Source organism: Castor canadensis, chromosome 3 (assembly GCF_047511655.1).
Source record: "Castor canadensis chromosome 3, mCasCan1.hap1v2, whole genome shotgun sequence".
Taxonomy (NCBI): Eukaryota; Metazoa; Chordata; class Mammalia; order Rodentia; family Castoridae; genus Castor; species Castor canadensis.
Window position 1 is genome coordinate 54,126,317 of NC_133388.1, and position 27,950 is coordinate 54,154,266.

Consider the following 27,950-nt stretch of genomic DNA (forward strand, 5'->3'; position numbering starts at 1 on the left):
TTAACACATGCTGAGGGAGGATGTTTTTGTCTGTTTTCCCACTCCCTCCATCAGTTTGCATTAAGATTATTTGGTGAAATTCTGGAGAGGCGGGTCAGATGAGGTCTCTGACTCGGGTCTCTGAGTTTGCGAGAAGAAAGCTCTGGTCCCTTTTCCAGCTTGTGCAGGAAATGCAGGAGCAAACCAGACACTGCTGTGTGTTGCACCCTGATGGCTGAAACGTCTAGTCATGCTGTAGCTTTTATCCAGTCTCTAACTCCGAAGTGGTTGATCTAAAAGCAAAACGGATTAAATTATTATAGTATTACTTGGAAATACTGAGAGCTAACACAAATAGTGCAAGGGAATGTTCCCTGAATTTGCATTTTTTTTCTAGAAAAGACAATAAAGGGATATTTCTCATTCTCTTTATTCCTGCGATGTTGATTCCTGTTAGGAATGAAACACATTCTATTGTATGATGTGTTGGTTAGCTTTCCATAATTGTGACCAAAATATCTGAGAAAACAACTTAAAAGGAGGAATCATTTATTTTGGCTCATGGTTTCAGAAGTTTTAGAAGTTCAGAGTCCTTGCCTCTATTGATTCTAGGTGTGTGGTGAGGAAAAACATCATGGCAGCAGGAGTTTGTGGCACAGGCTACTCACCTCCTGGCAGACAGGATGCAAAGAGAGAGGAAAGGACCAGGGAGTAGCTAAAATCAAAGACATACCATTGACCTACTTCCTCCAGCTAGGCCCCATGTACTACAGTTTCTTCCACCTCCCAAAATAACACCTCCAGTTGGGGACCAAGCATTCAATGCATGAAGGCTGTGGGAAACATTTCATAATCAAATCCTAACATATGGATGTACCACATTTTGTTTATTCATTCATCTGCTGATGGACTCTTGGGATGTTTTCCACCCTTTGGCTACTGTGAAATGTGCTGCTGTGAACACTGGTACATAAGTGTCTGAGTTCCTTCTTTCAATTTTTGGAGGTATATACTTAGAAATGGAATTATTTAGTCATGTTAATTATCCAATTAACTTTTTAAGGAGCTACTAACTTTTCTCCACAGCACTTGCATGATTTTATATTCCCACCAAGTTCCCCCTTTGAAAAAGTATAACGTCTGTCACTTTTCCCAGATTTCAAGGTACTGGGGGAAGAGTAAATCAGTGTCCATACATTTCCCTGAGGTCACCCTGAACTCCTGGTAAATTAAAGTCAATAAACATTTGTGGACTGCCTTTCTTTAGCCAGGCAACCTACCAGGCATAAAATACAAAGAGCTCACAGTTTGGCAAGGTAAGTAGACATTTCAATGCAAAAATGTAGTGCAATGAATCCAAACATAGAAGGATGAGCAAGGCAATAAGGGAAAGGAAAAGGTTTCCAGAAGGGATAATTGAACAGTTTTGAGTGATGAACAAGAGTTTGCCAAGAGCCTAGGGGTAGGGGGATTGTCCACTTAAAAACTACAGGTGCAAAGAACATGCCATTCTCAGGAAGCCAAGCATGGATCATTATAGCTATCCATGGGAGGTGGGATAAAGGAGAATGATTGAGGGGGTGAATTCAACTATGATATATTGTAAGAACTATTGTAAATGTCACAGTGTATTCCCAGTACAACAATTATTAAAAAATCAACAACAAATTATGGCTGTACTTATTACCTGACATCTGGTCTATTGGTGTTCAAGAGAGGAGGAAGACATTCATATGTGCAAGCCTACACTCATATATAGACATGTATCTGAAGATGAGACTTCACCAGATGGTGCTCAGAGTCTTGTGATTTGTGGTCAAATGCAGGAGCTTAGAGAAGCTAAGTCAGGAAAGGGATTGCAGGGTGACATCAAATATCTTAAGGCATTGAGGCAGTTGTTACCAAACAAAATTTTAAGGCACCTGGAGACAGGAAAAGTGACTCACTTAGAGCTTTAGAAAAATCAATTTTTGATTGATCCAATTTCAGCAAGATGGCAGACTAAGAAACCTGAAAACCCTCCTACTGCAAATTCTTGAAAGGATTTATAAAAGATAATAAAAGTTCTTTTACTTGCAAAGAAAAAGTCACATATGTGTGAAAAAGGGATATCTCCATGTGCCAGAAAAGAGGTCACTACAAGTTAGAGCAGTAACTTAAAACTATACACCTGGGTAACTGAAGGATAGGGATGCAGAAGAGGTAGTGAAAGGCAAGGAAAAGCTTACAAGGAGAAATCCAGAAAGCCACAATCACAGTGAGATTCTGATAGTGATAGTTCAGGCAGACAAAAAGTTAATCAGGATATGGATTTTAATAACACAATTAACATCCAATTTGACCCTGGGAAAAACAAGTAAAATATCATAAGATCCCCAGACATAGCCCAAACACTATAACACTTTCTCAAAAGTGCTAATGATATGGGAGTGAAATCTGCTTCCCCTCTGTTTGGGTGTCTTGCATTTTATGTGATCCTGAATGATGAATAAGAGTTCTAATAAAGGAGCATCTTTCATCTGAGCTACAATGGATGAGGAGGATTCTTGGACATTGAGTAGAAGAGAAGGGGAGCAATTGAAAAATAAATGTTAAAATGCTGTTAAGGTATATTAGTGTATTAATTATCTATGCTATGGACATAATTATCACATATTTAGTGGCTTAAACAACACTCAGTAAAAGAAGCAGTTACAAAAGAATAGATATCATATAATTTCCTTTATATGAAATGTCTAAAGTGGGCAAATTTGTAGAGACAAAAAGCAACTTAGTGGTTGTTGAGGGTTGAGGAGTTGCCCATTAGTTACTGCTAATGGGCATGGGTTTCTTTTGGAGGAGATGGAATGTTTTCAAATTAATTTTGTTGATGATTTTGAATTCAGTGAATAAACTAAATCATTGAATTGTATATTTCAAATGAATGAATAATATGTCTTGTGAATTATATCTTAAAGCTATCAAAATAAATACCCATTTATTATGTCACAGTTTCCATGGTACATGGTTTCAGAACAGTTTTGAGGGGCTCTGCCCTGGATCTTTCACAAGCTACAGTCAAGGTGTTATCTCAGCTGTGTTCTCATCTGGAGGCCTAAATGGGGAAAAATTTGCTTCCAATCTCACTCAGGTTGCTGGAAGAATTAATCTTCTTGCTTCTGTAGAACCAAAAAACAAGCTACTTTCAGCTCCTGAAGGCCACAGCCCTCTTCATGGGCAGTTCACCACATGCTGCTTCCTTCTGTAAAGCCAGCAGGACAGCAAGAGTCAACAACATGGAGTCTTACTTAATGTCATGTAACTCAATCATGGGCATCCCATCACCTTTTCCATAGTTAGAAGCAGGTCACAGGTTCTACTTACACTCAAAGGGAGGGGATTTGAACGCTAGAAGGGAGGAGTCATTGGGGTCCGTCTTAGGGTCTGCTCTCCACCAGGATGCAGACATCTTATATTGCCACATCCCAAGAGTGCCTACCAAGAGATTCCTCACCAACACCAGTGCAGAGTGTTGACTTCCCATCTCACCTCTAGTAGGTTAGAATATGCATTTTTATAATGCTGCAAGACACAAATTAAGTTAACTCATTGTCCTCACTTTTATATTTTAAAATCTTATGGGAAATATATACTAAAAAGGAGGAGTTGCAAATATTGTTTTAGAACCCTATCTTTTAAATCCATCTGCTTTTCTTTCTGCCTAATGCATTTTTCTAAAACTGTCTTTTCTTTGTATTCAGCTTTTTTAAAAATGGTCTTCAATTTCCTAAAACAAAAGAATATGAATTAGGACTCCCCTCCATGCTTCAAGTTCTCAGAAGATGGAAGGCTTCTTCACAAATCCTTTATAAGCAAGCTCCCAAGTCAATTACTCTCCTTTTTTTGGTAAAACAAAACAAACTGTGCCATTAGTCATTAACTCATCTCCCTTTGTGAAGCTACCCAGCCATTTGGTTAACAGCTAAAGGATAAATCACTTTTACTTAATGGATGGAACTTGATAATTTCTCCATATGTTATTCCTAAAATGACATGGCAGAAGTTGCCAAGAAGAAACACTAAACAGTAATTCTTAAGCCCTCATTAAGTGTATTTTTGTTTTGAAGTTTGGTTCTGTTTCTACCAGGAAAACTGTTTTTATTATTATTGTTGTATTAGGGGTACATTGTGACATTTACAAAAGTTCAGGAAATTAATTACCTTTGTCACTTATACCTTTGCCTACAAATAAATGACTTCAGAGAGCTGTTTTCAGAATTACTATTTGCAAAGTCTGCCTGTGGAAAAACCAACATTCCCAAGTAACATTTTATGATACTTAGGATAACAATGAATGGCTTGTATGACCTTTTCATATGTAACAAAGCAACAAGCAGATGCTCATATCTACATCATTTATTTTCTAAGATAGTTGACCTTGGCACTGAGCATCATAGGTTGGACTCGAAATTGGAAATCTCCAGAGCAAAATGACTTAATTTTAAATTACTTTATCTAAGTCCAACCTGGATCTCCTATCTCATTACCCCATATCCAAAGCCTGTACTCACTTTGCTTAGCAATTATACTAATTTCTCTCTCTCCCTCTTCCTCCCTTTCTCTCTCTCTGTGCAAAGATTAAACCCTCCCATTTGAAAAAGGTGACAGTGGTATCTTAAAAATTGGATTATTGTGCCACATAATCCAGTGGCACAATGCCACTATTGAAATCTATAGTTTTGCCCCACTAGTCTCCCTTGTTTTAATTTTTTATAGTTTTTCTTTAAACATTTTATTATATATATATATATATATGCATATGTACATACAGTTTGGTTTATTCCTTCCAGTATTCTCCATCTTCCCCCACTTCCCATCTTAAAATGACTTCAACAGGTTTCAATGTTCCATATTCTTACATGTATAGAAACTACATGAACCATATTCACCATCCTTTCCCCTCCCCCTCCTGCTATTACCCTCCTCTTACCCATGACCTGTGTTAAATTCCTGTCCTTCATTATTTTAGTGTCTGCTCATTGTTCAGTGAGGTTTTGCCTTGGTATTTTACCTGTAAATATATTATACTTTAATCAGCCATACCCTCTCTATTACTCTTCTCATCCTTTTCCCCTTACCCTGTATTGGTCAACAGTTTTCAGTGCATTTCATTGTCTTGATCCTACACAGATGATGTATTTCAATATTACTCCATCTCTATTATTCTTTTCTTTGTTCCCCCGCCCCAGTCTCCTCTAACCATCCCACTTTTAGAAACATGTTCTGTATGCATGTGTGTAGGTGTCTATGAACATATATATACGTATATATTGATAATGTTTGGATTTGGATCTATCTTCTACATACGAGAGAAAATATTTGATCTTTGTCTTTTTGAACCTGGCTTACATCCATTTATCTGTGAATGGCAAAATTTCTTCTGGGCATGATATGACAAAAGACTATTGTTTCTCTCTCTCTCTTCTCTTTCTCTGTTTTGTAATTCCTGGGGTTTGAACTCAGACTTGCCAGGCAAGCACTCTACCACCTGAACTATACCCCTAGCCCTTTTTTGCTTTAGTTATTTTTCGAACAGGGTCTTTGCCTGGGTTGTCCCGGACCGTTATCTCCTATTTATGCTTCCTGCATAGCCAGGATGACAAGTGAGCCACTATGCCTAGCTTTCATTGGTTGAGATTGGGTCAGGATGACAAGTGAGCCACTATACCAGCTTTCATTGGTTGAGAGGGGTTTCACTCACTTTTTTGCCTGGGTTGGCCTTGAACATCAATACTCCTGATTTCCACCTCCCAAGTAGGTAGGATTATAGGCTTGAGCCTCCACTTCTGGCCTTGATTCTTTTATAATAAAACTGCATTCATGAGATTCTTTAAATTATTAAAAATGCCTCTTTCCATACATCCTAAAGAGAGGTATGGATGAATGAGAGGGAAATACAAACTAATTTAGTACTATGAGTCACATGCTTTACAATGTGTTATTTAGTCCTCATGGCCACATTGTAATTTAGGTTTTTATCACCCCAGTTTTATAGGTGAGGAAATTAAGGCTCTAAGAAAGATTAAAAAACTTGCCCAAGACCACATATGGAAATCAAAATGTGGTGCCACATGGGTCTCAATCCAAAGTCAGGGATCTATTCCACTTTGTACTCAGTCACATGAGGGAGGGGGAAGGGAGGGTTAAAACAGAATCTCACTAAGCCCAGGCTGGCCCTGCATTCGAAATCTTTCTGCTTTAACCTCCCCAGTGCTGGAATTATAGGCATACACCACCATACCCAGCTCAAATTTTAACGAAGCCCATTTGAATGCCATTTATATTCAACAAGATTCATCTAATTTAACTTGGCACAGAATTATTCCTTGTCTTTTTTATTTATCTACAGTTTACTTACAGTTGACCTTTTTTAGTTGCCCTGCCAGTGTAACTAAGACAATTAAAATATGGTCCCCTGCTACAAGAACCAAAGCTTCTGTGACAACAGGCTGGAAATCAAGCCATTTTAGATTTCTGTCTCTGTCATCAAGCAGGCCTGGGTTCAAATCCTCACAGAGTTGTTTGGGAACTAAACAAGGTTATGTATTTACATACCTGATAGACATACAATAAGCAGCAAATGTTTACAGAGTGGCAAAGGAAGCTGACCTGTTTCTTGCCCCATTAGAGGGCAGGACCCTGAAAGGGGAGGAAAGGAATGAAAAGGAGAGGGTGAGGGAAAGGGGAAAGTTCTCATGGTCATGAGCAAAACAAAGCTAAGAACACTGGGAGACTAAACCCTCCACTTCATAGTCAAGGGCTGTGGCTTTTCATGATAATCTGAGGCTGGATAAAGCTCTTTCTCATGCTGGGGAACCTTCCAATTCCCACCTGAGAGGAAAACAATCAAATTCAGCAGATAACTCACAGTTCTGTGATGGTAACAATGCTCAGACATCAAGCCTGTTGACAGAACAACTGACAAGTTCATACCCTCTTATCCAGGATTGTGAATCCTCAAATGTGTTTTGTCACCTTCAAGTGTGGACAGATGTATTTGTGGGAAAAATGACTTTATTGCAAACTAGATTTTCCATGTGTTGTTGAGCAGCCCCTGCAGTTTTGACAGGTGCAAGAGAGGCGGTAGAGGTAGGTTTGCAAATGTAACTATGATGCCTCACCCAACTGTGCGAGGTGGATGATCAGCAGGATGTGCCGATTCAATTCCTGTTGACATTTGTTCCATCAGGATAAGTGACAAGTGTTGTTTAGAGAAAGCCTTCCACACTGAGCTCACCCCACCTCCATCTTTCATCCTTTCGTGGGGATTCCTTAGGGAGCTCACTTTGTGCTGAGCCCTGTTCTAAGTGTTGCATGAGTAATAAATTACTTTATTGTCACATCAGCCCACGGGGAGCCACCATATCATCCCCATTTCACAAACGAAGAAACAGAGTCACAGAGCAGATAAGTAGCTTGCCCATGATCATACTTGTAAGTATCTAAGCCGTGTTTTCAACCTAAGCAGAATGATGCTGGACTCAACAAGACAAGCCAGGCAGTGCCTTGAATCTGAAAGGCAAGAGATATTGGGACCCAATCCTGACCTTGCTATTTCCTCATGACGACTGCATTCATTCAGTACAAACTGTGGTCCCAGCCTTTGGCTAAGCACTTTCAGGAGATTTCCCATTTAATGCAATACCTAGAGGAAGTGAATACCACTGAGGTGTTCACTGAGGCTGACAGGGGTCAAGGAATTTGCTGAAGTTTATACAAGTAATAAGAGTGAGAGTCAACATTTTAACACTCTATCTGACCCCAGAGCCCATGCTCTTAAATTTACAGTGTGCTGCCTCTGCCTCTTATTAGTTGTCTTGGGTATTTCACATCTTTAAGCCTCACTTTCCTCATCTGTGAAATGGGATAAATCAACAACTATTTCAAAAGACCAATGTATGAGTGAAACAAAGAAAGATATGTGAAGATCTACAATGTATATGTAATCTGCATTACTATAATTTTTTCCCTGAATTATTTTAGATTTGCTCCTTAGTTCTTTCAAATATCCCCATCTAAATGCAAGTTTCTTCTGGGTAGAAACAATGATTTTTCTGCTTATAATTTTATTTCCCATAGAGTCTGGACCCTTTCTGGGTACATATGCAGTGCGTGATAAAGGCTTCTTAGATAAGTATCAATTTGAGAAACAGAAATGCCAGAGGGTCTGTCTCAGGAGAAAACTTTGTTAAGTCATTTTGCAAAGGTTAATTCAAACTTTTAGCCAATAGTTGTCATATTTATAATAAATCATGAATGCATGTACATTCTTTAATTTAAAACAATCCATAACTTACGTGAGTCAACCTCAAGTCAATATCAGAAAAGACTCAAAGAAAAAAGCAGCTGTCATTTCACTGAATTCCTCAACTTGGGCCTGGGGGCGGGGAGAGTTCTCCCCTCCATAGCAGTTTCAAAGGTCCATGTGGGTAGAACTAGAGTCCACTTGATTGGAAATACATAGGTTGTGATAGGTAAGAAAAAATTAGCTAGCATTTGTTGTCCTTAACGCAGAGAAACTAAAGCAGATACCTTAAAAGCAACTGAGGCCAATAGGAAAAGGGGACCAGGAACTAGAGAAAAAGTTAGATCAAGAAGAATTAACCTAGAAGGAAACACACACGCACAGGAAATTAATGTGAGTCAACTCCCTGTATAGCTATCCTTATGTCAACTAGCAAAACCCTTGTTCCTTCCTATTATTGCTTATACTCTCTCTACAACAAAATTAGAAATAAGGGCAAAATAGTTTCTGCTGGGTATTGAGGGGGTGGGGAGGAGAGGGAGGGGGGCGGAGTGGGAGGTAAGGGAGGGGGTGGGGGCAGGGGGGAGAAATGACCCAAGCCTTGTATGCACATATGAATAATAAAAGAAAAAAAAAAGAAATACATAGGTTGTGTATGGAGACTTGTGAAAGTGACTGCCCCTTTTATTGAATCCTTTAACCTGTTCTCTACAAAGATAAACTAAGTTGTGTTAATAAATGTATTCTCTCTTTACTAGTTTGTTAATGTAGGATCATTATAATATCAATGGATACTTTCTACAAGATGTGGTGTAAGTTCATATCGTTCTTTAAGCAAATTAATTCTTCACAAAGCCAAAGGTTTAGGCACGTGTGTGACCCCTCACTGAGTTACTGACAGAAGACACAGGGAGTAGAAAGGAGAAAAGAGCAAGAAAGTCACATTTCTCTCTGTCTCTGCCAGCACATGGTTTGGTGCAGAGAAACTGAACTCCAGATAATCACTGAAACATAGCTGTGTCATTGATCTTGAAAATAACAAGGAGAGAATGGCAAATGACTGAGCCTTTTCCTTCAAACATAGCAGATCCTTGTATGTCAGTGTCTTTGCATTTGCTCCTCCTCTGTCTGGGGTTCTTGTCTCGGTTTTTTCCTAAGCTGCTTCCTTCTTATCTTTCAGATCCCTTTCTCAGACATCTTCATCTCTGACTAGATGTTTCAAGACATCTATGTCAAGTCCCTGCTCTGCACTGGGTGACCTGGGGTTGGTTACTAAGCCCATTGTGTCCAAATATAAAGAAATTATCCTTACAATGGTGGGTATATGGTATCTATCCTGTAGAGTCACAGAAATTGACTGAAATGCACATGCATCAGGCTTAGCCCAGTACCTGGCATAATGTAAGCTTGCAATAAATCGTAGCTCTGAATTTATTACTGATGTAACATAATTTATATTTATGCTACAATCCTTTCCTATGGTAACCCTAACTAATTGATTATGGTGTTCTTTCTGAGAAAGAAAGAAAGGAAGGAAGGAAGGAAGGAAAGAAAGAAAAGAGAAGGACCTCATGACTGTGGTTGCCTAAACAGTCAGGATCAATCAATCATTTGGAGTTGGTTTGCAAGCAGAAACTTAGTAGCCCTTCCTGACTCAGAAGGTTCTTAACAAGCTGTCACGAAGGATTATTAGCACTGAGCTTGGTGTCAAAAGTAAATTGGTAGTTAATATTGCCTCTGGACAGCTGGCAAATTCAGTGTTCTGCATCAATGGATAAACTTACTGGCTCAGGAAAAGAGAAAGTAATAGGAAAATGGGGCTCTTGGTAGATAAGTGTGGAGGGAAGGTCCCACTTCCTCTATTGACTTTGGCTCCCAAGAGGTTATAGAAATAAGGACTCTGGAAGGCAGGGTGTGAGCAGTGCTCTGATTTACTTTCTGAAACCCTCCTTTGGATGAAACAGCTCTGATGGAAATTGGGAGTTCACCAGGGAAAAAATCATCCCTGGGATTGGTTGGCCTGCTGTGAGTTCTTATTAAACATTACAAACAACCTGTAGCAATTTCTGGGTTCCTAGTTATATCAAAGGCGGTCTAAAATATTTAGTAACATATTTTTAAATGATATAGGATCATTTAAAAAACATTATTACTTTTTTTTCTTGTTCCATTTTAGAATTGACTTGGATTTGTCAAGGAGCTTTTCCAAGAGCTAAGGAGCCTACTGGCTTGGTGATTCAGCAATGACACAGAACAAAAATGAAAAGAAGCTAGGATGGAATATTGAAACAAAAATAGAAAATGGTTTTGGCCATACTAAGCCCAGGAAATTAGGAGATGCTGTCCTTCTAGCACGTGCAAGTTTCTGTCCTTGCTTCCATCTTTCATGGCTTTTCTTCATCGCCTAAAGGACTCAGTGCTCCCAACTTTCTCCATCAGTTTCATTATTAAAATCTTGCAGGAAATTAATTGAGAAAACCTAATTCATACCAGATTGGAAATGTCTAGCTGACTTGATATTTCCTTATGGGTGGTGATACACACACTTTATGGTTTAAAGATGGTTATACACTGAATTGTGTTCCCCTCAAAACTCCTATGTCAAAGTCCTAAACCCCAGTACCTCAGAATGTGACTATATTTGGAGACTAGGTCTTTAAAGAGGTAACTAATGTTACATGAATTTATTGAAGTGAGTTGTAATCCAATATGGCTGGTGTCTTTAGAAGAAAAGTAGATGAATACCCAGGCAGGTAGTAAGAAGACCATGTAAAGACACAGGGAAAAAGACAGTCATCTACAAGGCAAAGAGTGAGATCTCAGAAGAATCCAACCCTACTGATACCTTTATCTTGGTCTTTTAGTCTCCAGAAGTGTGAGAAAATATATTTCTGTTGTTGAAGCCATCCAGTGCATTGAACTTAGTTATAGCAGCCCCAGAAAACAAATACAGATAGAGTCAGTCAAGCTTATGTTAAAGTCTCATTCCATTTTGTAACCATGACACCACAGGTTAAATTCTCAGTGCTTCTGTTTCGTCAACTGTAAACGAAGATGACAATCTCTGCCACAGGAGGTAGTTGTGAGGATCTAACGAAACACTATATGTTGTTGGTTGGTAATGGTGTCTGCCTGGTACCTGGTACCTAATACTTCACAAACTACTGTTATTAGTATTATTATTGCTATTATATTGGAATTTTAAATGGATACAAATTGATGAAATCAGTTCTTCTGAAAAATCACTTATTTTTACATAGAAAATATTTAAAAATATTTATTAACAAAGTATACTGTACTGGTGCCTTCTCACACCTAAGGAGACCTTAATTCCTATATTGGGGCCATCAGAAGCTCAAGTGTGGCTTTAGTCCCCAAAATGGGAAATAGAAGCAGAGTCCATTCCATAGTAAAAGAAGTAGAAAAAACATCTGGTTTGTAAGAAAATGCCTGCACCAATGAATGAAATAAACTCTAAATTTAGAGAACTATGAGTGACTACAGTTAAACATAGCTTATTAAACATAGCTTATTACTAATGAGGAAGCAGACTGTTTCTAATTAACTACTGGGAAAGTCTCTTAAACATAGGTTCTTAGGTAAACATCACCTTGGAGAACAGTTATCTAGCAATTATGGTTTCAGGTCAGGTACATTAAATTTCAAATAAACACTCTGAATTTTGATATTTAAATTACTTTTGGTATAATTGCTTTCTCTGGCACCCAACATGGGAAAGAAAGACATCATTAAAATTTTGACCATTTCTTTTATGTTTTACAAAACATAGTTTACAAAAACAGTTTTGTGAACTGTTTTTACATAGTTTTACAAAAACATAAAACAGATCACTCAGTGCTAACTACCTACAAGTCATTCTCCAAGTCAATATAAACATGTTTTCTTGCTACCTCCCAGAAAGCAGGGACAAAGCTGCTTTGCACTGAGCTCTGAGGTATTAGAAGTGAGCACATAACATTCATTGCCTGAGTATTATGTGCCTGACTTACCAATGAATGGATATAAACCTGAAGTTGAACCAGCTAGGTACATATCAAAATATAAAACTAGAGGTAGCTTTCCTTCTGAGTCACGTCCCTGATGTGCACAGACAGTCTATGTCTGCTCATTAATTCCCAACCCCATCAGGCTGTCTCTTCTTTGTCTCTCTATCTCAACCCTGAAGGGTTGGGATGTCTCATTTCCTTAATCCTGAGTGCATCGTGTTACTCGCCCTGCAGCTGTGCATTGTAGTCTGCCCTCCTTGTTCCCCTTGCCAGGCCATCTTCTCCACTCTGGTACCCAAAGCCTATTATACCCCTTCTTCTCAAAAACTCCCCTCCTATCTACTTCTCTGGGAAGTACAGCTGGGATCAACATGCAACAAACTCAAGAAATCCTGAGCAGACAAGCTAAGAGGAGAGGAGAACTGGATCCCATTTTCTTATCAGGTCTCTGAAAGTTCCCAGAATATGGCTATTATTAAAAGCATATCATTAGTCTGGTAATTCATCATCTCCTATAATTCAGAATTGGAGAAACAGATACAGGTTTGGTTCTTCTAAACTTTTTATAGTTGATCTCTTCAAGAAGAATGTATGCAAGATAATTTCCTTTGAATTGAAGTGAAATGCTCTGTATTTGCAAGAGAGCCTTGAGGAAAACCATTTCTCGATAATTTCATCAGAGTGGAAATGACCACCATGATATGTTCCCCTAGTGCCTGTTAGCCTAATGTCCCTCACCCCACATTGTCCAGCAGAAGGCAGAAGAATGACTTGTAGTTTTTATAAATGGTGCAACTGAACCTTTATTGCGTATATATAATTGCATATATTACATATGAATATTGCATATGTATTAGTGAGTAAATACATACATACATACATATATTCATATATATTCACTCACTAAATCCCTGAACCCAGTAAAGATGTATTTGTTTTCCACTTTTCTTAACTAATGACAAATCAATTTGTTTATTCACCTTAACCTATGAATATTTATATCTCATAGTAAATCAAAAGCATGGAAGGTAGGACATACTTAGCTTCCTTTGTATGCATCCTTTAGTCCTCAGATGGCCTCACTCCCTAGGTCCCTCACCTATTCACAGGTAAACTTGGTTTGCAAGTGAATACCCATAGTCTTCCATGCAGTGATTCCCAGCCTCACTGATTGTGCATCTGATTTGCTATACTGACTCTCCTACCATCACATTGTAATTCACCAATCAATTTTATCAACTAGTCAATGAGTTCTTATTTTTAAATCCTTCTAGTAACTTTTATTTTATGGCACTGGGAATCAAACCCAGGGCCTTGCACACTCCAGGCAAGCACTCTACCACTGACTGAGCTACACCCCCAACAGTCTTTTAGCATATATCAATGAAAGAAGACCAGAGTCAGCAGTGTGTGACCCTTGAATTTTTTTCTAGGTTAATGGAGGAATTTGGATTAATATCACTGGGTGTGATAGCTTGTGAATGATTTGTGATAGCTATTGCAGAGAATGATAAAATCTTTGTATGTTCTTCCAAGCAGATTTATGTATAGTACATGCAAAAGAACATACCAGACCATACAATTATGACTAACCTCAGCACAGGATTCCCAAGAACAGTAAAGGAATAAAAACAAGTTAAAATGAAATTAAAAGCAACAAACAAAATACAGTGTTCCTCAAAAGCATCAAGTAGATACTCATTAGCAGACTAAGAGACAAGGAGATATCAAAATGTGACCTGGGTCTGCACTGTCAGAGATGTGCAGACACTGAGATGCCACAGATTCACACGAAGCGGGGCTTCATAGGTCCCTGCAGCAGGTGATGGAGAGTGTCAGTTAAAAGTTGGAAGGGAAAGGATGTTTTAAACAGCGATGACACCAATAGAAGGCAATAGATATTCCTCAACAGTTTCTAAGATCAGGAAAGAGCAGTCCACTGCCAGTCTTCTCTGAACAGAAATGGAAGTGGGTTGCACAATGAGCTTGGAGAAGGACCAGTTCTTTCTTCTAGGGCCAGAGGTGGGACTGGCCATCTAAGTTATGGTGGTGATTAGAAATTTTACGTTTTTACTACTCAGAGGTTTACTAACCAGTTATGGCCCTAAGAGTGATCACTTTTCATAGCATATCTCAGTTACTCTCAAAAGCCAAATGAACAATGCAAAGCAAAGCCTCAAAATATCTTCTTTGTTGCTCATTTATCCTAAATCTTTAAAAAAAGGAAGTTTCTTATTGCTTCTGAACTCTACCATATAACATAGTTCTTGGTACACATTTTATGGGATTGAATTTTTATTAAATTCAGTGGGACTGTCAGTATATTGAATAAAGGAAACTAGCCCTTAAGTGACTTTTTTCTAACTCGAGCTACATATATAAACAAATTCTAATGCAATTGTCCTGTTTTCACTTGATAAAACTGAATTGGTTGGTGAAGTCATTGAAAACAGGTGAACCCACTGGTGTTCCTAGACAGAACAAAGAAGTCTCTGATTCATCGCACCATTAATCCTGTGCGCTGTATCCATTTTACCCAGGGCAGGCTTCGGCTGAGCCAGCAAAAAGCACCAGCGCCAATACTGGTTTATTTTCCCAGTCCATATGAAGTCACATATTCATATGTTGTTGGACCTACAGACATTAAAATCAGTATTTTCAAGCAAGATGTATAGTCATAAAACTAAAAAGGGTATTAATTGCTGAAACATATAGCTAAGTGAAATCTTGATCTAACAATGAAAAGGAAGGCATGTTTTCAGAAACCTCACGTGTGAAAGGTATTGTACTAGACACTTTCCCTAACATTTTTGTTTAATTCCTTAACACAAGTCTTTGATTTGAATATTATATTTCTCCCTATTAAGGAAGCTATTGAGGCTCAAAACAGAGCACTAACATTTAATTTCACTTCACAAATATTTCACAAATATTCACAAATATTTCACACTGTATTTCAGCCACTGTTTAGATGCTAAGAATAGAGCACTAAACAAAGCCCTCATGTGCACACCCATGCTGACGTGACTAGTAAGTAAGTCTACAGCCAGATCTGTGAGGTCCCCATATTCATCGTCTTTTTAAAACACATAGTAGCTTGAATAGCAGAACTCAGACAGAGAAGGCTGCAGTATTTGGGTAACCTGAATAAATGCCATGGGGTTCTGTCTGAGCTCCCCGCTGCACTAAAGAGACACCATACTCAAAGAGTAAAGCACTTTAATTCTTGGTTCTAAATTGTTTTTTTTTTTTTTTTTTGCATTTTTCAAGATTTTAAATGTATATTTCTCTGACATTTACACTAATAAATATATCTGTATTCTTTATAATCCAAGGCTTAAAAATATAAAATGAAATCATATAAACATATTTTTTCATTTCCACATGTAAGAAAACATAAGTAATAAGTACTGTCAGAACTTTTTGTGGTTTACCTCTCTAAATTATTTATATTTATAACAATAAATATGTATTCTGTCAGTTCAAAGTACATTGTTAAAGATTTTTTTTACCTGTTTAGATTCTGAGCAATATCAGGTTTTCACTACTTAGTAAGAAGTGATTCTAAGTCTTTTAACAGATAAACCTGATTTTGCCCTTTTGGGAAAAAATTCAGCTGCTTCTCTCATCCATATGTTCACATGTCATATACACCAACATAACTCAGGACTGACTCCCATTACTACAAATAATATCTTCAAAAGCCTTAAGCACCAACTTCTCTGCTTGCTATGTGTGCTATTAAACATTCTTCACTACCCTAGGTCTTTTGAAATCTGACATATAAAGAGTTCATAATTTCATCCACACATGCTATTTCCCTCTTCTGATCCTACAATGCTCTGGATCCCTTTCCTGGAATCCATGATTTGTAATCTAATTATGAGCACCTTCTATCTTACTCTCTCGAATCATACAGTAACTCTTAAAGGGAAAGTGGAGCTGCCTCATGTATTTCACAATCAATAAGTTACCAAAAATATTCTAATTGAATTATGTCATCAATTTTGTTAAAATCCACTAAATAATTTAACAACTAAGAGTGTCAGTAAGAAATTCAAAGAGATCTTAATTGTGGACTGGGGGGCAAGAAAAAAGAACTGGGTCATGTAGGCTCTTATTAGAAGTAAAATCAAAAAGTCATTAAAACAAAAAAAGTTAGGGCTCGAAGAAGCAGCAGTGAAATGAAACTATCCAAAAATCTACTTAAAAGCATTATAATGTGTTGCTCATTAATAACATCAAGGAAAAGAAAGATGGAGCAGTAAATATTACCCATCTTATCAATTTTGGCATTTTGATTTACCATTTAACTACCCTCAAATAACAATGAAGTGGAAAAAATGTTACATCATAGAATACTACTCCTAAAAAATATGACAAGATATTACCTTATAATGTTGATTTGGCAACTCCAGTGTATAACCTGAGCTCTGCTTCACTGCTGTTAGATGACCCTCGACTGGGCATGCTATGTAAATTGATAGTGCTTCTATTTCTCTAACCAAGACCAAACACACAAAGCATTAGAGAAAAATAAGATCCCATACCAAGGTTATGGGGTTTTTTTTCTGCTTAAATTATCAAACTAACATTTTATTACATGGAATATAGGTTTTATTTTAAGGCAAACTGAATAAAAATTTATAGCCAAGAACAGAAATTAATTTTTTTAAAAGGTACAGCCATGTCTTAGCAATTTTCCTCCTCTGAATGAACTTTTGCTCTATTTTATTCTGTTTAGACGTCACTTACCAACTAATCCTGACCTTTCACTTACTGCAAAAACATGTAGAGAATGCTTTAATATTAAGTAGACTCCAGAGCCCATCTTCATTCTCAGCAGGCTGAGGGAAGACTGTCCTGAAACATTCCTTCCTTGCAGAAAATCTGGAGGCAGATTTTCTTCTCCCTCCTCATCTTTCTCATTGACCCCTTCATTTCCTCCTCCTTTGTCTCTGATATACAATGTGTGTACTGAAGTCTGAGATAGGCAGACTTCAGGGAACCCAAAGAACTATTTAGGCATTCTTAGGGTTTGGAAACTTAGGTCTCATATGAAGTATAAAACTGCACAAGAGCTCACATAATTCTGAGTAACCTAATTCTAGAATCATAATCTATGCTTTGTCTCTTCAAGGAATAGTCAAGTTGAGAGAATCAGTCCATTCAAGATCTTCACCTTGAAGTCCAAGGTCTTTACAAATTCTCCTACCTTGTTCTTTCCCTCATGAATATTTTTAAAAATTTAAATGACAATATTCTTATTTTTCTGTTAGTTTGATGTAGTGGAAAGAGAACTGGACTATACATCAGAAATCCTGGCATAACATCCTGGTTCCCTCATTACGATGTAAGCTTAGAGAAATCACATGATTTCTTTAAGTCCTCGGTTTTGCACCTAAAGACCTAAGATGCTTACCTTGGTTATCTGCCAGGGTTGTTAAAGGCAAGATAATGAATGTAAATATTACCTACATTATAAAATATAGGTAAATATTACCTATATTATAAAACCCTTATTATATATATCAGAAAGATTTTTAAAGATCAAAACAAAATTATTTTATATGAAGTAGAAGTATAAATAAATTCTATTTTAAAATGGAAGAATGACTTCAGCAAGATAGGAGTAGAAGACTTCAGTCCTTACTCTTCCATAGGGATACCAACTTAACACAACATGTAGACCAAAATGCCTTTATGGGAACTCGATAAAGCAGTTAAGAAGTGAGAGTGTCCTGGATGAACACAAAGCTGAAAATAGCTGTGCTAAGACAAAGAAGTCTTAGCACATATAGGTAGGCATTGCTGTCTACCTATAATTGCCTTTCATGGAATTGGCATAGCTCAGCATAGTTAGGAGAAAGCACCCAACTCTTGGCTTGAAAGAGGAGAGGAATGCAATGTGCATGTAATGTTCCAGCTTGGGCATGGGAGGAACACTGTCTGAGGGACTTGTTTCTGACTTACCTGATCAGAGTCATGAAAAAACTAGCAGACTTTGGATGCTTGAGAACCCAGCAGAGCAAAAGGGAACTTAGCAATTTATAGCAGGGCAGAACCTGCAGTACAACAAAGAGACATGGGAGGGAGCAAGAGGTTGTCAGCTTCTGAAAAGGAAGTAAGCAAATTTCTCTAATTGGAAAATTATAAACACAAGCCCAGAGAAAACACATCCCAGAAAAGGTTTGAGAGCCCCTAACAATTTTGATTCAGGCCAACTAGTAAAGGTCTCCTCGTGTACAAAGACTACTCAATAAAGACAGGGAGCAGTACATGCTTTTTCAAATATCCAAGTTTCAACAAACAATCATGAAGAAACAGGGAAACATGGCTCAAATAAGGGAAGAAAATTAATATCCTGAAACTGGCCATACAGAAATAGAGATCTATAAATTATCTGATAAAGAATTCAAATTAACTGTATTAAATAAGGTCAATGAGCTTAAACAGAACACAGATTAACCACTAAAATCATAGAAACAATATATAAATAAGATGAGAATATCAACAAAGAGATGAGAACTATTAAAAAGAATGAAACAGAAGTTCTGGACTGAGCAATACAGTTTTCCAATTTACTACAACAATAGACTTCACCAAAACAGAAGAAATGATCAGCACTCTCCATGACAGGATATTTGAAATTACCAACTCAAAGGGGTAAACAGAAAAAAATGTATGTTATAACTATAAGATATCTTGCCTCATGGCAACCACAAAGAAAGCACCTACAGAGGAAACCCAAAAGGAAAAGAGAAAGGAGTCAAAATGCATCACCACAAAAGAATCAGTGAAACACAAAGTAAGATAGCAAGAGAGGAAAAGAGGAAATAAAGAACTATAATATAAACCAATAACAGTTTTAAAATGGCAAAGGTAATTTTTTCTCTTTCAATAATTACTTGAAAATTAAATGGATTAAATTCTTCAGTCAACATGAACAGAGTGACTGGATGGATACAAAACAAGACTCAACTATGTGGTCTCTACAACAGACTCACTTTAGGATTGAGGACACACATGGTCTAATAGTGAAGGTATGTAAAATACATGCCATATAAATGGTAAACAAGAGAGCTGACTAGCTGTAATGCTTACATTACACAAAGTAGATTAAAAGTAAAAAAGTCACAACAAAGAAGGGGTTTTATAACAAGGAAAGGATTAATTCATCAGGAAAATACAACAATTACAAATATATTCACCCAACATCAGGTTACATAAATATATAAAGCAAACATTGAAAGATATGAAGGGGCAAATGGTAATCTAACAGTAGTAAGGGACTTCAATACTCCCACTACCAATAAGGGGCAGAAATCCAGACAGAATATCAACAAGGAAATAGCAAAATTAACACTGTAGACAAGAGGCTTCTCATGGAGCTATTCCACAATGGCAGCAGAATACACATGATTTTTAAGTACATATAGAACATTCACAAGAAGAAATCACATATTAAATCACTATACAAGTTTTAGCAATTTTGGGAAGACTGAAATCATAACAAGTATCTTTTCCAACCAGAAGAATGAAATTATAAATAATACCAAAGGGAGATTGGAAAATTCACAAAAATGCTGAAATTAAACAACATACTACTGAACAGCCAATGGGTCAAAGGAGAAATCATAAGGAAAATAAGATAATTTGAGACAAGAAAAAGTGAAAATATTCTAAAATTTATTGGATACAACAAAGCAGTGCTAAAAAGGAAGCTTATAGCTGAAAAACAGGAAGGTAAAACAGATCCTGTCTGGAGGATGGTTCCAGAGGCAGGGGGTGGATATAAAGAAAGGATGCAGAGGATGAATGGGGTAGAAATATTACATACTCATGTATTATGGGAAAATGAGACCTGTTGAAACTATTCCAGGAATGGGTGGAGGAGGAATAAAAGAGAAGGATGGAGGGGGTGAATTCAACTATGATATATTGTAACAATTTTTATAAATGCCACCATGTACCCCCAGTACAACAACAGTGCAGAGAAACTAAAGCAGATACCTTAAAAGCAACTGAGGCCAATAGGAAAAGGGGACCAGGAACTAGAGAAAAGGTTAGATCAAAAAGAATTAACCTAGAAAGTAACACCCACGCACAGGAGATCAATGTGAGTCAATGCCCTGTATAGCTATCCTTATCTCAACCAGCAAAAACCCTTGCTCCTTCCTATTATTGCTTATACTCTCTCTACAACAAAATTAGAAATAAGAGCAAAATAGTTTCTACTGGGTATTGAGGGGGTGGGGGGAAGAGGGAGGGGGCGGAGTGGGTGGTAAGGGAGGGGGTGGGGACAGGGGGGAGAAATGACCCAAACCTTGTATGCACATATGAATAATAAAAGGGAAAAAAAAAAAGAAAAGGGTTAATAGATATAATATCATATAAAAATGTGTTTTAATATCACAGTGAATCCCATTAATTTGTACACTTAATGTGTTATTAATTATATAATAAAAATTATTTTTTTCAAAAAAAGAAAAAAATCTCTAATCAAAAATTTAATGTTATACCTTAAGGAACTAGAAAAAAAGAGCAAACTGATTCCAAAATTATTGAAGTAAGGAGATAATAAACATTAGAACCAAAATAAACAATATAGAGAACAGGAAAATAATTTTTAAAAATCTGCAGTAACAACAAAACTTTAGCTAGGCTAATTTACATGCATGAACACCCCTCTTTCCTAACAAGTCTAAAAAGCTGAAACCATATTGGATTATTCAGCTTTGCATCACTTTGACAAAATATCTGAAAGAAATAAGCTTGAAAGAGGAAAAGTTTATTTTAGTTGTTTTAAAAGATTCAGTCCATGGTCACTTAGCTCTGATGTTTCTGGCCTGTGATGAGGCAGAACTTCATGTCAGGAAGCAGGTAGCAGAGCAGAGCACCTAATGTTCTGGTGGATAGGAGACAGAGAAAGACAGTGAGGGGACAATGACCTACTTCATCCAACTGGGGTCCACCTCCTACAGTTTCCACTCCCTCTCAATAGTCTATTCAGCTACAAAGTCAATCAATAGATTAATCCGTTGCTGGGGTTAAAGACCTCAAAATCCTATCACCTCTGAACACTACTGCATTGGGGGCCAAGCCTTCAACACATGAGACTTTTGTGAGACATTTCATATCCAAACATAACACATATGTTTTCTTCATCTTATAGAAGGGTATATCGAGTCTTAAGGAAATCAAGCAACTTGCCCAGGGTCTCACACACTCAGAAAGGAAAGAACTAAAACTACAATCCATCTTTGTCTGATACCAACACCTGTTCCCTGAATCATATATTATTTCCTACTGAAGATTTGTGACAAGAATCTTGCATAAGTGAAATCATATGACTACATAGACCCTTTAGCTACTTTCACTTGACAATATGTATTTAAGTTTCCTTCATAGCTTTTTGTAGCTTGATAGCTCATCTTTTGTATCAATAAATAATATCCTGTTATACAAATGAACCACAAAATGTTTATCAATTCACCTGTTGAAGGATATCAGGTTTAGCAATTATAAATAAAGCAGCTATAAACATTGATGTTATGGTATGAATGTTGTGTCCTCCCGAATTTCATATGTTGAAATCCTAAACCCCAAGGTGATGGTATTAGGAGGTAGAGCCTTTGGGAGGTGATTAAGTCATAAGAGTGGAGCCCTCATGAATGGGATTAGTGACTTTATTTAAGAGACCCAAGAGAGTTTATTTGTCCCTTCTACCATATGAGAACACTGCTAGAAGGAACCATCTATGAGCCAAAAAAGCAAGCCCTCACCAAACACCTAACCTGTTGGCACCTTGACCTTGGACTTAACAGCTCCCACAACTGTGAGAAAAAAACTTCTGTTGTTTATAAGCTACCCAGTATATGGAATTTTATTATAACAGCTCTGAATATTAGACTACTGAACTAAGACAATTTATGTGCAGGGCTTGTGTGGGCATACTTCTGGATTACATAGGAAAACGTTTATCTTTGTAAGAAACCGCCAAACTCTGCAAAAATGTCATTTTTGCATTCTACATTTTTGCTTTCTCAATAAATGAGAGTTCTTTTTGCTCCATATCCTCAAATGACTGAAGATTTGCTGAGTTCTAACATGCATCTGCACTCTCCCACACAATCAATGGTAATTTTGATTTGGAATTCTCCAAGAAGCATCCCTGTGACAGAAATTTAAATGAAAATAATTCATTTGGATCTAATCCTAACGAACACAATTAAAGAAATAAAGTGATAAAAAGGGGTATGCTATCATTAAAGGGTAAGTTATCAAGCCACTTTGAGTAACTTGAGTTCATCCCGCTGCAGTGTGTCTTGGACACAATGTGGAATATGCCTCAAAATGATCTCAACCACCAACACCTTCACCTACCAAGCATTCTTATTTAGGCTATTTCCAGGAGCATTAACTCCCTAGAACTTCTGACTTTCCCAATGTATAGACTGAGCTCATTGGCTTGAAAAATCCTCCAATGACTCAAAGGATTTTGCACCAAGTGGCCTATAGAATAAAGGAGTACATGCTAAGAAAAAATGGGCAGAGCACCAATAGCATCTGCTACAATGGAGATCTGAATCTGTAAATAGCTAAAATATGACTAAATAATTTTCTTTTCACCTTTTAATTGTAAGGAAAACTTAAGTTAACCAAGAAAATTTAACTTTATTGTAAAGCTACCAAGAGGTTCCTGTGCATATAAGTACAAAAACCAAATGAATGCCAGGCCTAATGAGAACTTAAACTACTAAATCATTAAGAAATAACATAGCTATTTGTATCTCTCAAGATCCACATGCATGGCTTTTCTCTTTCCATTTTCTTTCCATTCATCTCTCCATACTACCGAATTAGTCAGGCTAGGCTTGCCTAAGTTACAGGAACATACAACCCTCACATCAGTCACATACAGAACACACAAGCCTCTCTGTCTTAACACAGCAGAAGTTACTTCCTCCTCTGTTGTTCTCCAGGCAGTGACTCCTTGGTTCTGATATTGCTTTTCATATAGCTATTCAACTATTCAAAGATCTTTGATCTTGTGGTTCAACAAAAATCTCAATAACATTATGCAGCTTTTTTACTGACTCAGTTTGGAAGTAATACACATCACTTCAGCACACATTTCTTTCCAGAACTGGTCAGAAGATCTTGCCTAACAACAAAGGATTAGAAGATGTAGTCTCTCATATGTGCTGGAAAGAAAAAAAGATTAGATATTGTTAAGCACTGGTAATGTCTTCTATACCTAACATGTTCCTTGAAGCTTTAGCTTCCATATAAAATTGGTCTCAAGTGTACCTCGGAACTTTTTGCCTAAACCCCCAGCAAACGCACTCAATCTTTCAGTTTTCCAATTTCAAAATCCTATGAGAAGAATTCCTATACTCCTTGTCCTCCAGCATTACCAAGAGCAGCAACAGCCAAATTGAAAAGAAATTGTGCTGTGAATGACTTCTGATTTTGAGACTTAAACATTACAGAAAAACCTGGGGTAATATTTATTATACACCTAAAGAAAAAGGATTCTGCCAACAAGTTTATTTTTCTGGAAAACTCTCTTTGCCTTAAAGGCAGAGAACAAATATTTGAAAACTTAAGAATGTTGAGAAAATTATCAGGAAGACAGCTTCAGGAAACATTATAAGGAATATGGCATTTGGGGCTGTATTGGAAGGCTTAATAAAAAGGTAGCTATGAGTTTTAATAAGGACAGAATAAATGATAGAAATCAGATTAACACTACAATAAATACATAAAGTAGAATCTCCAAATATAAGATTAGAAACATAAGAGATGCTTCAAAATTCTAGTATGTAACAATGAAAGTTAAATAGGAGAATGCGAATCTCAAAGTAGAAGTGTTAACATTTCTCCAGAAATTTATTCAATATTATTTTTTGAAAAGAATTATTACTTTCTTTCCTAAATTATTGATTAGATGTTTTGAAATTACATCACATTTGTAACACATACTTGCTATAAAAAGTGAAATAACCTAGTGCAAAGATCTGTAAAGCCAGTCATTCCCCTCTTTGCTCTTTCCCCATCTCCATTTAGAAACAGTGTTAATGACCCCCTTTCTCCTGTACACTCAAATGTGTTCAAGTGAATATATTTATACCTGCAGGTAGATGGGTTGGTTGGTTGCTTTTTAACAAAATAGAATCATGATATGTACATGCACTTGCAACTTGCTTTTTTTCATTTGACAGGATATTAGGATAATTATATATGTCAGTATCTATAGCTCTAAGTCTATTTCATTCAAAATAGATGTGTGTGTGTGTGTGTAAAACATGGAACCACTCACAATCTTAGAGTAGGTAAGTAGGATAACATAGGAGGGTTAGAATTGATACATTTTTTTTGCAGTTTGAACTCAGGGCCTGCACCTTGAGTCACTCCACCAGTCCTTTTTCTGAAGGATTTTTTTCGAGACACAGTTTCATGAGCTATTTGCCCTGACTGGCTTTGAACTGCTATCCTCCTGATCTCTGCCTCCTGATTAGCTAGGATTATAGATGTGAGTTACTGGCACCCGGCAAACTGGTACATTTTTAATGGCTTCCACCCTCCCTCTCTATCTTCACCTGTAATCCAGCCTCTGATCTTTCCAGGTAACCATGGTTTACAGCTTGGTGTGCATGCTTTAGTAAATCTCTACGTGTTCAGATAATCCTACGCAAACATATACACACAAGGAGCTTTAAAGAGCAGCACTGTCAGCCTGCCCAAACCAAAATCATCTGTGTATACTCCAATGTATCTTATTTTTCTCAATCAACAACATTTGATAGAAATTCCTCTCAGTCAAACACTAACAAATTCATTTGTTTTTTGATGGCTTCATCCTATTCTATGGTATGATGCAATCTATGGATGTAATTTATTCACCCATGACATGACCATAAAAGTTTGTTTTCCTTTTTTAGTTTGGGAACAAAACATCTTTCTACAGGTATTCTCACGTTGATGCTTTTTATAACATAGTTTTCTACCAGTGGAATTGGTGAATTGAAGAGTAGATATATTTTTAGTTTTAATAACTATTTCTATATGGCTTACTTAGAATCTTTAATTAGAACTGAGCAGCCATAGATATGTTGATTCAATTCTGTTTCATTGATCTATGACTATCTTTAAGCTATTTTAATTATTGTAGCTTTTTAGTGAATCTTAAAATCTGTAAAGTATGATATTTTTCAAAACAGTTTAGGCTGTTCTAGTTTTTTTCTTTTTCTTTGTTCTTTTTTCTGTACCTTTATGTAAATATTAGAATGACTGTCAGTTTCCTCCCAAAAAAAGCCTTCTCAATTGCACTGAGTCTATTGATCAATTTGAGGAAAATTGCCATCTTAGCCACAGTAAGTCTACTACACTGTGAACATGGTATATTTCTCCCTTTATTAAGGTCATCTTTAATTTCTCTCTGGAATGCTTTATGGTTTTCAGCATACAGATTTCATACATATTTTGTTGACTCAATTTCATCTTTTTGATGCTATTGTAAATGTTATACTTTTAAAATATCAATTGCTAATTATGCATGACTAGTATATACAGATACAATTGATTTTTGTATATTCAATGAGTTCTATTCTGAGTGAAGGGAATATGAATGATTCCTGGTCCTGTGCTGCTGCTCTGAGAATCATTTGCATAACAATTCCAGTTGTTGCTCTTTCTTTATCGCCCAACCTGGTGGCTTTTTGTTATTGCCCAACCTGGTGGAAGGTACCCTACATGCACAGATTGTTGTTAAAAAAACAAAACAAAACAATAAAACAAGAAACCCCCCTCATGCTGATAGCTGAAACTCTTTCTGTTTCTCTCTTTCCTCTCTGCAAATTATAGCCTCCTTGGCCTTCCCCAAATCCAGTCTCTGTCTCTTCAATTCAGGGACAGTGGTGGGCTTTGTTTGGATTCATCTCCTGTGTACCAAATTCTAGGGACTGTCATCTGGTAGAAAGCCTGGCTGAAGGTAGGGCTCACCACTGTTTGCCTTCTCTCATGTATTACAGCCCTACCCTATATGTCTGACAACAGTTCTGTCCTTCATAAAAAAAATTGATCATAAGAAATCAAATCTTTATGTGTTGACTGCTATAAATCTGCATTGTATTGAGGTTGTTTGTGAGGCTAACACTGCTGTGTCTCAGACATTCCCCAAGACTATCCTTTGACCTCAGCATAAGCTCTCTGCTCAGAAGCAGACATGGTATACTGTGATAAGTGAAGTCCAAACTCATAGAAAGAGTAACAGCTCCTCACCTTGCAGGCCCAAGGCTACTGTAACTTGTGGACAAACGCATCCAAAACCATGGAACTTGCAAGGGTACCGACGCTCCCTTCTAACCATTTCTCCATAACTTGAAACAACAGCAAGCAAATTATCTGGGAACTCCTAAAGTAGATGTGTCCTGCAAAGTACAGACAAGATCTGAACTAGAGTTAAGAAATTGTATGCCCATAAACAGACTATGTAAACCTTTGGATGCTATGGTCTCTACTAATTAAAAGCTAGGTTATAAATAAACGGGGGAGCATTTATGATTCACATGGCTTTAAATAACAATGAGGAATTTTTGCCCCCAACAATGATCAAGTACTGTTTTCATTGCAACTGGAAAGGGTATTGAAAAGACAAGCCAGTTTGTACTATTTTTCCAAGGGCAGGATTATAGGGAAGAACATTTTTTTCTAAGCAACAGAAGATGGAAATTTGGAAGATTTCTTAGAACTTGGAAAGAATGTTTGTCATTTACCTCATGAATCACTCGGCAAGTCAGCCATGTACTATTTCAAATAAATTACTACCTTGGAATGTCACTTGATTCAAGGATATTCTCTCTCGAGCGCGCGCGCCCTTCCTTTTTCTCCCCCTCTCCCCCCTCCTCTTTCCCATCATCAAATCAGAGGTTCTGCAGGTTAGGGGCAGGACTCATCATCTCCAACAATGTCTGGGGAGAAGAGAGAGAAGGTTGCCTTGTTTATAAAGGACTAAGACTAGAGCCACCAGCACTCACCACCGTCCCTGCACAGAGGAGGAACAGAACGAACCCCCCCCCCGCCCCCCTTGCTGGAAGCTGTGCTCGATGCTCAGGCATGTGACATTAAATACTGTTGTTTGGAAGTCAAGCAGTGATTCTCCGCAGTCACACAGTGATTCATTCACACAGCTAGTCACTAAGCATTGGGAAACAGACAAGCTATTCCTGCCCGAACTGAACCAATGTCCCTACTCGTCTTGTGGAAGCGCAGTCTGGCACTGAGAGTGGGTTGCAACTAGACCCTGGAGGCTGGGAGGACGAAGAGGGACGAGGCACGTTCCACCACTGCGCAGAGGCCTGAGGCCGAGCCTGACTCTACCGCGTGAAACGAAGGTGGCATTGATGTGAACAAATGCTGAGCATTGGCATCGGTCACCTAGTTAAATCTCTGGCCACACTGTAAAATCCCTATTATGAACCCCCTTTTACAGGGAGGGAGAAGCTGACACTTGCCATGCGCGGTCTTTCGGGACGCGGGCGCCCCAAGGGCGGGATTCAGCGGCTCGCTGGAGCTGGAGAAAAACCCGACCGCCTGGCGGAGGCGCCTGTCCGGCTGCCAGCAGCGGAAGGAGAAGGGGCGTCCGCCGCGCTGCGCCCCATTCGGTCATGGTGGGT

The 27,950-nt window shown here is 37.6% G+C and overlaps 1 long non-coding RNA gene across 1 annotated transcript; it reads right to left on the minus strand.

The window, feature by feature from the left end:
• On the minus strand, positions 1–27,925 carry LOC141421578 (uncharacterized). The gene is made up of 2 exons (XR_012446170.1): positions 27,789–27,925; positions 1–272 (listed from the first exon to the last, which is right to left on the minus strand). It is a non-coding gene; the product is annotated as an uncharacterized lncRNA (long non-coding RNA).
• Between the last annotated feature and the right edge of the window lie 25 nt (positions 27,926–27,950).